The sequence below is a fragment of the Haemaphysalis longicornis genome, unplaced genomic scaffold (genome assembly GCF_048455015.1).
Source record: "Haemaphysalis longicornis isolate Haplotype H1 unplaced genomic scaffold, Haemaphysalis longicornis Haplotype H1 scaffold_1, whole genome shotgun sequence".
NCBI classification, from domain to species: domain Eukaryota; kingdom Metazoa; phylum Arthropoda; class Arachnida; order Ixodida; family Ixodidae; genus Haemaphysalis; species Haemaphysalis longicornis.
In genome coordinates this window covers 32,529,091-32,538,606 of record NW_027526203.1, presented here as the reverse complement: position 1 = coordinate 32,538,606, position 9,516 = coordinate 32,529,091, and the positions used below count along the sequence as shown (strand labels likewise).

The following is a 9,516-nucleotide window of genomic DNA, read 5'->3' as shown; positions in this document are numbered from 1 at the left end:
TCGCGCCGACCCTGACAAGCTTTCAGCTGTTTCTCGTTTCGAAACACCTACTGACAAAAAGTCCGTCCGGGGTTTCCTGGGCCTCTGCTCATACTATCGGCGATTCATTGCCAATTTCGCCCACATTGCAGCCCCTCTCACGCGCCTTACTCGCAATGACGTCACTTTTGTCTGGTCCGCTGAACAGCAAGAAGCTTTCGAGCAGCTACGGCGTTGCCTGCAGACCCCACCTGTTTTAGGCCACTTCGACGAGGAGGCCGCCACTATGGTGCACAGTGATGCCAGCAATGTGGGGCTAGGCGCTGTCCTCGTCCAATGGCAAGATGGTGCCGAACGAGCCATTGCCTACGCAAGCCGAACGCTGTCACGGGCCGAAAGAAATTACTCGGCCACCGAAAAGGAGTGCTTAGCGGTTGTGTGGGCCGTCCTAAAATTTCGACCGTACCTGTATGGCCGTGCGTTCAAAGTTGTAAGCGACCATCACTCGCTGTGCTGGCTTACAAACCTGAGAAACCCGACTGGCCGCTTGGCACGCTGGAGCCTCAGACTCCAAGAGTTTGATATGACCGTCGTCTACAAATCTGGTAAGCGACATTCAGATGCCGACTGCCTCTCGAGAGCGCCGGTCGGTAACGCGCCCGCTGATGACGATGACGTCGACGATGGGCCATTGATTGGAGTCCTCAGTGCGGCCACCATTTCGGAACAGCAGCAGGAAGACCAAGAACTGCTACCAGTGATCGACTTCTTGCAAGGCAAGGCCAACAGGCCACCTAAGTCTTTTATTAGAGGTCTGCCAACATTCTGCCTTCGCAGCAGCGTGTTATATAAACGAAACTTCGCCCCGAATGGCCGGCGTCACCTCCTCGTCGTTCCGTCACCCTTACGAAACGACATCTTGCAGGCTTGTCATGATGAGCCGTCCGCTGGCCACCTTGGTTACGCACGCACGCTTGCAAGAATCAAGAAGGCGTATTACTGGCCCAAGCTCTCGGCGAACGTGCACTCTAAGAAAAATGGTAGTCAGTATTGACTCATTTTACAGAGTCATTGGCTTGCTACAGAATTGACTACCTTTGGACTCTTATGGGGAGGGTCACCAGACTCTCTTTCAAACAGAGTCCTGGGACTCTTAGGGAGGGAGTCGTGACGAAGAGTCAAAAGTGAGTCTGCAGGACTCCTGATAATTAGTCACGGTGACTCCGAAATAGTAAACAAAAAGAGTCTGCTTGACTACGTTATGGCCCAGCAATGAGAGTCGTCCTGACTCTGTTTGGAAAAGAGTCTTGTGACTCTGTTAGACCGAGTCAAAAAAGCGTATGCAGGACTCTGTAAGGGAAGTCACCTCGACTCCTAATTTTCAAACGAAGGGAGTCTTCATGACTACTTTGCGACTAGTAAAAGTAGTCACTCAGACTCTCCGTTTGGCTACAGAGAGCCCGCTTGGCTACTTTGGCTACTACATGAACCCAGCCAAGTCGCCCTGACCTGCTGAAAGGGAATCCCGTGACCCCTGAGATAGGGCATGCAGGACTCTGCAGCACCGTCACCGACACTGAAAATCTGCAAAGAAAAAGTCCAGTCGACTATTTTCCGACTCGAGCAAACAGAATCCCTTCAGAGTCGATAGGGTAAAAAATACCATACAGATACTATTATGACCCTATAAGGACAGCCATGCATACATGCAAGAAACATCAATGCAAAGTACCAACACAACTATTTTATTGAAATAAAGCCTACAACCGTTTTAAATTTTAAATTATGCATTGGCTCAATGACTAAAAAAAATTGATACAAAATAAAAATGACGAGTTTTTGTCTTAGACAACATATAGTCGACTATAAGAAACGTGAGAAATACAAGATTCAAAATTATCACCTTAGACAATATTTGTGTCTCACATAACAAAAACTTGTTACATCGAACGGGACAAGCAACACTGAGTTCACATATACAAAACACAACAGTACAACAGTGATCAGCCACCAGCTGCTCGCTCAATAACTTAACAAAATGATAAGTAAATATGAAAACACAAATTTTCTTAAAACCACATTTATAGAAAAAATGTTACAAGAAATAAAAATCACGAGTTTGTCTTAGACAACATATACATGAATAGAAGAAACGTGAAAAATACAAGATTCAAACTTATCACCTTAGACAACATTCGTGTCTCAAATAACAAATTGTAACATTCAACGGGTCAAGCAACACTTGAGCTCACATATACAAAACACAACCATACAACAGTGATCAGCCATCAGCTGCTGGCTCACAACTTAACAAAATGTCAAGTGAATATGAAAACACAATTTTTTTTAAAACCACATTATAACAAATATTTGAAAATGTCACTTTAGACAACTGAAGTGAAAAAATTCTAGAACAATACAACTCGCAAATTGAAAACAGGACAATAAAATACACAAAACAGAGTTCGGGAGAGTGTTATTGCTTAATAAAATTGTAATCTTGAACACATTCCTATTTAATGCATACAGCTGATGATGATGATGATTGTAGGGTTTAACGCGCCGACGCAACGCAGGCGATGAGGCGCGCCGTAGTGGAGGGCTCCGGGTTAATTTTGACTACCTGGGGATCTTTATCGTGCGCCGAAATTTCGTACACACGGGCGTTTTTGCTTTTCGCCTCCATCAGAAAAGCGGCCGCCGCGGCCGTTAATGCATACAACTAGGTTCGGCTTTATAATAAGGCCACTTTGACCACTCATACGCAATGCAAATGAACATTAAAAAAGGGTGTTAAAGAATTATGAATTGATGATTGTTATAATTTTCCTGAGAATATTTTGTTCATTTTGGAACACAGAAATTTACTCGGAGGCTATATGTTCCAACACCCACCAGTTGATCTGCTGTCGCTGGACAATGTATTTATTCCCTGGCTTTCCCTGCACGAGCTCTCAAGGTAGTGACTACCTTTGTCGCCGGCATTAAGGTGCTCAAGCATGCGCCCGTTTGCACCACCATGAGTTCCTCCGAAACTGTAAAGGTCTGCTTTGCAGACTTCACGTACTGCAGGTTGTATGCCCAGTACATGGCACATACAAGAGCGATTCCTGACGTGAAGTCAAAGACGTTAACGGATACATGTTCGCACACCATCTTAATTGAGTCGGACCCGAGTGGGCTGCTCCCCGTGTACAGCAAAGTCGGGTACGAGGATGCAGTATTTCGGTCCTGTAAAAAAAAAGACAAATAATGCTGAAATTATTTGCTGTAAAAAACGTTCTTTATGTGAACAGTCATCAATATGTATAAATTATTACTCTGACTGTCTTTACTATGCCACGTGGACTGAAAAAGAAAATACCTGCGATAATAAGTTACAGGGTAAGCTCAGTTATAGTACACCCTCCGGTTATGCGAAGACCCCCTTAATATGATTAATCATTGGGGTCGCAGCAACCTGCCCCTGGAACCTACGCATTAAATACACCGGTTGTATAACGCACAAGTACACGCAGCTAGCTTCATGTGATGCACGACTCGCAACCTGACACCCCTATTGCGGTTAAAAAACCTGCATACTTCCCACCTTTCATGCCGCTTTTTTGCCACATTTTCCTTTAGGCTGTGGCTAGCGTTCCGTCCAGACGGAATACAACTGAGAGCGTAGCGTTCCGTCCAGACGGAGCCGGCGTGAAATTTGTACAGTTCCGTCCAGACGAAAGCAAAACCGGCTGATTAGACGCCATCTTGAGTATTCATATTGGGTGTAGTGGTTGCGCCTCGGATAATGGCGCAATCGTGCTGGGTTCGATTCTCCTGGATCCTGCTTTTTTTTTTGCATGGTTGTGCCAGCGTCTTGTAACAGCTAACTTTGCGCCAAGTCGGTTTAAATTTCGTACTCAACAGAGCCAAGGCCGACGTAGCCATCGCTAGTTACGCTCGATCTCCTGTAATTATTTCCAGTGATTAATTAACAGCTAGGGACTCAGGCTAGTTTCAGTGAGTGGTAGCGGTTTGGCCGGTTGGGTAAAAATCAATACCGACTGCTGTCGCTGAAATATTGTGAAGCGGGTGGCGGGTAGCGGCTTGGAGATCCGTTCGGATTGAGATAGAGTTAGTACGATCATCTGTGATTACTAATAATGACTAATAATAAACATTGATTCTGGCTAGTCAGTGAGCGGAAGCGGTTTGGCCTGTTGTGTAAGAAGAAAAAAAAAGACTGCTCTCAACGTGAGCTGTGTTTCCTCTGGACGGAACTTTAGTGACAGCTGCCTTACCGTCTGCACGGAACTCGACACTTTTCTCTTCGCGTAATAATTAACAGTGACTCTGTCTAGTCAGTGAGCGGAAGCGATTTGGCAGGTTGGGTGAAAATAAAAAAAAGACTGCTCTCAACGCGGGTTGTGTTTCCTTAGGACGGAACTTTAGTGACCCTTTCCGTCTGGACGGAACTCGACACTTTTCTCTTCGCGTTCCGTCCAGACGGAATGGCAACTGTCACTAAAGTTCTGTCCAGAGGAAACATAACTCGCGTTGAGAGCAGTCTTTTATCTTTAACCAACCGGCCAAACCGCTTCCACTCACTGACTAGCCTGAATCACTGTTAATTAATCACTGGTAATAATTACAGGAGATCGGGCGTATCTAGCGATGGCTACGCCGGCCTTGGCTCTGTTGAGTACTGTTGAGTACAAAGTGAAGACCGACCGCTCTCACCACATCAATTGTAAATTGGGCGCTAAGTTAGCTGTTACAAAACGCTGGCCCAACCACGCAAAAAAAAAAAAAAAATGTCCGGGGGTAATCCAACCTGGTACGATCGTGCCATTATCCGAGGCGCAACCCCTACACCAAATATGAATACTCGAGGTCGCGTCTACTCAGCCGGTTTTACTTTCGCCTGGACGGAACTGTACAAATTGTATGCCGGCTCCATCTGGACGGAACGCTAAGCTCTCAGTTGTATTCCGTCTGGACAGAAGGATAGCGCTCTCCGTCTGGATGGAATTTTAGCACTTGTATATCGTTCCGTCCGGACGGAACGCTAGCCACAGCCTTTCCTTTAACATTGCGCTATCTCCCGGCTTGTCTCTTTGAGGCACTACTCTTTTTCTACTCGTTTCTTTACTACCCCAGTATGCTCAAGGCATTATCTCAAGCAATCGCGACTGCAGCCGCTCGTGCCTGTTTTTTTGTTCACAATCGGTGAAGGGTGCTCAGAGCCACAAGGTCAATTTTTATTTTTCTGGCTGAGCACAACAAACAAATGCCACAAATGCCACTAACGCTTGGTGATAAGATCAAAATAACCGAAGAGACCGAAAAAGCGCTGAGCTACCGCCGACCCTTCCATCTACATTCGTTGCTTCTTTGTTCACGAATAACCCATTTAGCAAATGTCCTGCTTCAGAAAATGCCCTGCTTCACCCACTGCATTTGCATTCTTCTCGCACTTTTGCTATGTTCAGCTTTATCCCATGGCTGTGTGTGTACACAGCTAACACAGCAAAACGTTTTTGGAGGGCACATATTGTGGAAGTAAATTTTTTTTCCTGGAATAGGTGCTTAGGTCACGCACTCAGAAATTACATGAGGACAAGTTACACAGTAAATACCATGTTGCGCCGAACCATTTACAAAGCGCTGTTTGTCCATTTTCGACTTCACATGTCTGTATCTACTCTGTGCTACTTCAAGATGTTAAAAAACACTAGCAACTACCCCACTGTGGATCTTTCGAAAGCTTGACTTTGCTGGCTGATATCTTAAACACACTGGTTCCTTCCCAGGGTCTGGAGCTCCCCTTAAGGCTTCTCTTTATGGTAAGTTACAAAATTGAGGTTATCAAGAAACCGAAATTTTGAGTGCACTTCACCTTTAGGAAAGCAAAAAAAGTACAGGGTCAGGGCTATTTCGCTACCTCTGGTCAAAGTAACCATGAACGTTAAGCCTAAACACGTCAGCCAGCCTTTTAAAGAGCAACAATTTTTTCCCAGCTGCTGTCTCTTACATGTAATCATTTCTTTTAGTTTAAGATTGGGTACACCCTAATATTTTTAATGCCGAGGGCAACTCAAGCCAAGAGCCCTTTGCTAATGTTGCCATCTAATTCGCAAATTAAGCTCACTGTTCTCACCAGTATCGTGAAGATGTCATCCTCTCTTTCCTTCGCCAAATAGGGCAACCAAACAGCAGCGCTGACACCTTTTGCATCTGTAAAGAGAACAAACTAAAGTTGCACAGCCGAACCCAACTGATGGAAACCATTTGCATCGATTTATCCAGTATGTCGAACTCCTTCCGGTAACAGTATAATTGCAGTGAAACATATAGCAAAAATTACGTCTATATCGTATGAAAATATATGCGAAACCCGCTATATCGAACGGCAAATGACGCAGGAATGCCCCCCCCACCTAGTTGGCTTTTCCTCAAGGCGAAAGAGAAATACTGCCGGCACATTTATCCCGGCCGCTCATCGGCAGTTGGCGGCTCCTTCCCTCCTTCTCGCTCTCCCTCTCTATCGTGACGCACCTGCGCCGTCTAAAGCGAGTTGTCGCACCCCCATGATTAAAATTATCGTGGCCTGTCCACCAGGTTTTTTTTTTTTCGTTCTTTGAGTTTGTACCGCTCGCGCTTTATAGACTTTTTTTCCGAAGTGTAGCTGTGCTGGCTAGCGCTAGAAACGTTTATTTGACGGCTCAGCTAGCGCGAAGCGGCCGAATTAGCAATTCGCCGTGAAGCAGACAATAATAGAGTCAAAAGCGGTGTGGAGCTATAGTACTACAAAGGAATTGTCATCTACTGCAAGATAACGCTCAGTATACTTAGGTATAGCCGGACATGGCGTGCACACAAATTTCCTTGCCTGCTTCCTTGTGCCTGATTTCCACGTACGTGTGCTTGTTAGGGAGGATATTCCCCGCCTTATGATCCAGAATGTGGCCTTGCAAACGCTCCTGCGCCACCCTAACGCATAATAACAGTTCACTCCAAAGCCCACACAATGCTAATATACCTTTCGTTAGACTGGCGGCCTATGAACAAAACGCTTACGGTGCGCAAGCTGCAGCAGGATGGTGCGCAATTTCATGTTTATACAAAAAACAAAACATCTACGCGTTGCTGGAGCAGGCGAGACCAGGCTTGCGAGCAAAACATAGAAATGGTCTCATAACGAGCACATCTCTGCGCTGGAGTAGCATTAAAAGCGTTCTGCGCACCTCCTATATTCCTCTAGCACCAGCCACCGTAAGCTACCACGCGGTATTCAGACATCGAAAAATAAAAACCGCATTTCACTATGCCTCGCCGTACCATTTAACCACAAAGCTACGCCAGCTTCCTCGAGGTCCGAGTATACAGGATTTCGGCGCACGTTAAAGATCCCCAGATGGTCAAAATTAACCCGGAACCCTCCACTACAGCGTTCCTCATTGCCTGCGTTGCGTTGGTGCGTTAAACCCTTCAATCAATCAAGCTTCCTCGAGGTACCCGGCGTTTCCTTTGGTTGATGGCCACTGCAATGGAACAGTTGATACACCTTCAACCGTTATCAAAGGGAACTTATTTAACACTAGTTCACCTTCACAAACATTATAGTGAGAGTGAGGGCTGGGGGAGGGGAGGAGGGCAGGCCCATTAGTGCTAGTAAAATCTGCGGAGCGGGCAGTACTGAGCATGGTTTGGGCGCGACCCAGGTGTCCATCGTTATTTGCTCAAGTTACTGCACCCTACATGCAAAGCTACGTCGGCAATGTGACGCCAGCACACAGGGGGAGCAGGCGCTCCTGTGAGCCGAGCACACAGTGGCCGTAGATACCATACAATCTCGCGCCGGATCACTAACAATTGTTGTCAGCGCTCTGGCGGCATGGCGACAAAGCAAACATGCGAGCGAGCAGACAGCAACATATCGCAGTGGGACACGCAGCCTCGCTCCCGACATCTCAACTACGCATGTCTCTACGTTTTCCTCGGCCGCTGCCAGGTGACGGCACCGGGATCTTCGGCCGTGCGCTCCGCGGTTCGTATTTGAATTGTTCATTACTGTTAGCGCAAAATTATATTCTACCAATACATACGCGTCCCGCATTTGTACGAAGTGACTGCTGCTCGGCGCCGAAATAAGCCGCTGTCGAACTCGTTTCTTTTCATGTTGACATTTCGCCCCTCTGTCAGCCTGAGCCAAATTCATCAAAGCGCACTCAGCGTTCCGTGTTCAGGGTCAAATAAAAGCGCCAGAAGAAGTAAAACAAACTTTCACTGCGCCTAGACCGTGGAGCGGCCATCGTGTTCAAGGTCGCCGTTTCGTCGGCGGTGAGCCATCGGCGGCGGCTAGCGCCAACGGTCATGCTGCCCTGTTCGCATACTCAGGCCGTCGAAAAACCTGCCACTCACGCAGACATGCGGTTAGACGCTTCTGCCACGACTGTCCGCATAGTATTCAAGCAGCATATTACACAATTGAGCGTTATTCGCAGAGTGCACGAAGTATTTTCACGAGGGAAAATCTCTCGCCGCGGTGAATACTTCACTTACCTCTATCAGATGCAGTTTCTGTGTTGCCGCAGCTCCGTCCGTATATCTTCCCATATCATGGACGCTGTCCTCACGTGGAGCACGGCAAAAGCACTGTAAAATTGTCGCGACACTGACCAGCGAGACCACGTAGTTACGAAAACCACCCTAACGGCCACAACACAAAGAACGCCCCTCCCGGCGGAGCACGCCGGCAGTTCAAAAATTTCCACTCCGCGGCGCCTGCTCGCCTGCGCGCGGGAAACGCCTGACGTCACATCTGCGGCGACCAATCAGAGCGGCATCTTTTTTTTTTTTGTTTTCTATGCTCCTCGTATCTGTTCCCCTCTCCCGCAAAGTTGCGCACCAACCCGAGTCAAAGAAGAGTCGCCAAAATTATGACTATGTTCTGTGACTCCTTTTTGACTCACCAAGCGTTAAAGGTAGTCGCGGCGCCGGGGACTCTCTTTTGACCACCCTTTTTCTTAGAGTGTGAGGCAGTACGTCCGAACTTGTCGCGACTGCCAGAGACGCAAGGCGCAGCCCGGCAGACCAGCCGGATTTCTCCAACCAATTCAAATTCCCCAAGTGCCGTTCCAGCAAGTGGGAATGGACCTGCTGGGCCCCTTTCCCACCTCTACAGCGGGAAACAGGTGGATAGCAGTCGCCACTGACTACTTGACCAAGTACGCCGAAACAAAAGCTCTTCCAAAGGCCACCGCGCTTGAAGTGGCACAGTTTTTCCTCACAAGGATAGTTCTACGACATGGGGCTCCCAAAGTTGTTATTACGGACCGTGGAACCGCATTTACCGCGAAACTTCTGCACGAAGTACTCACACTCAGCGGCACGTCTCAACGAAAAGCCAGTGCGTACCACCCTCAGACGAACGGTTTGACAGAACGGCTCAACAAAACCATCGCCGACATGCTCAGCATGTACGCTGATGTTGAACACCGGACCTGGGATGCAGTCCTCCCCTACATCACCTTTGCTTACAATACGGCCCAG

At 47.5% G+C, this 9,516-nt stretch overlaps 1 long non-coding RNA gene across 1 annotated transcript; it reads right to left on the bottom strand.

The window, feature by feature from the left end:
- Nucleotides 1-1,044: 1,044 nt before the first annotated feature.
- Nucleotides 1,045-8,732, bottom strand: LOC144163532 (uncharacterized). Its single transcript, XR_013320949.1, has 3 exons — nt 8,527-8,732; nt 6,122-6,198; nt 1,045-3,210 (listed from the first exon to the last, which is right to left on the bottom strand). It is a non-coding gene; the product is annotated as an uncharacterized LOC144163532 (long non-coding RNA).
- Between the last annotated feature and the right edge of the window lie 784 nt (nt 8,733-9,516).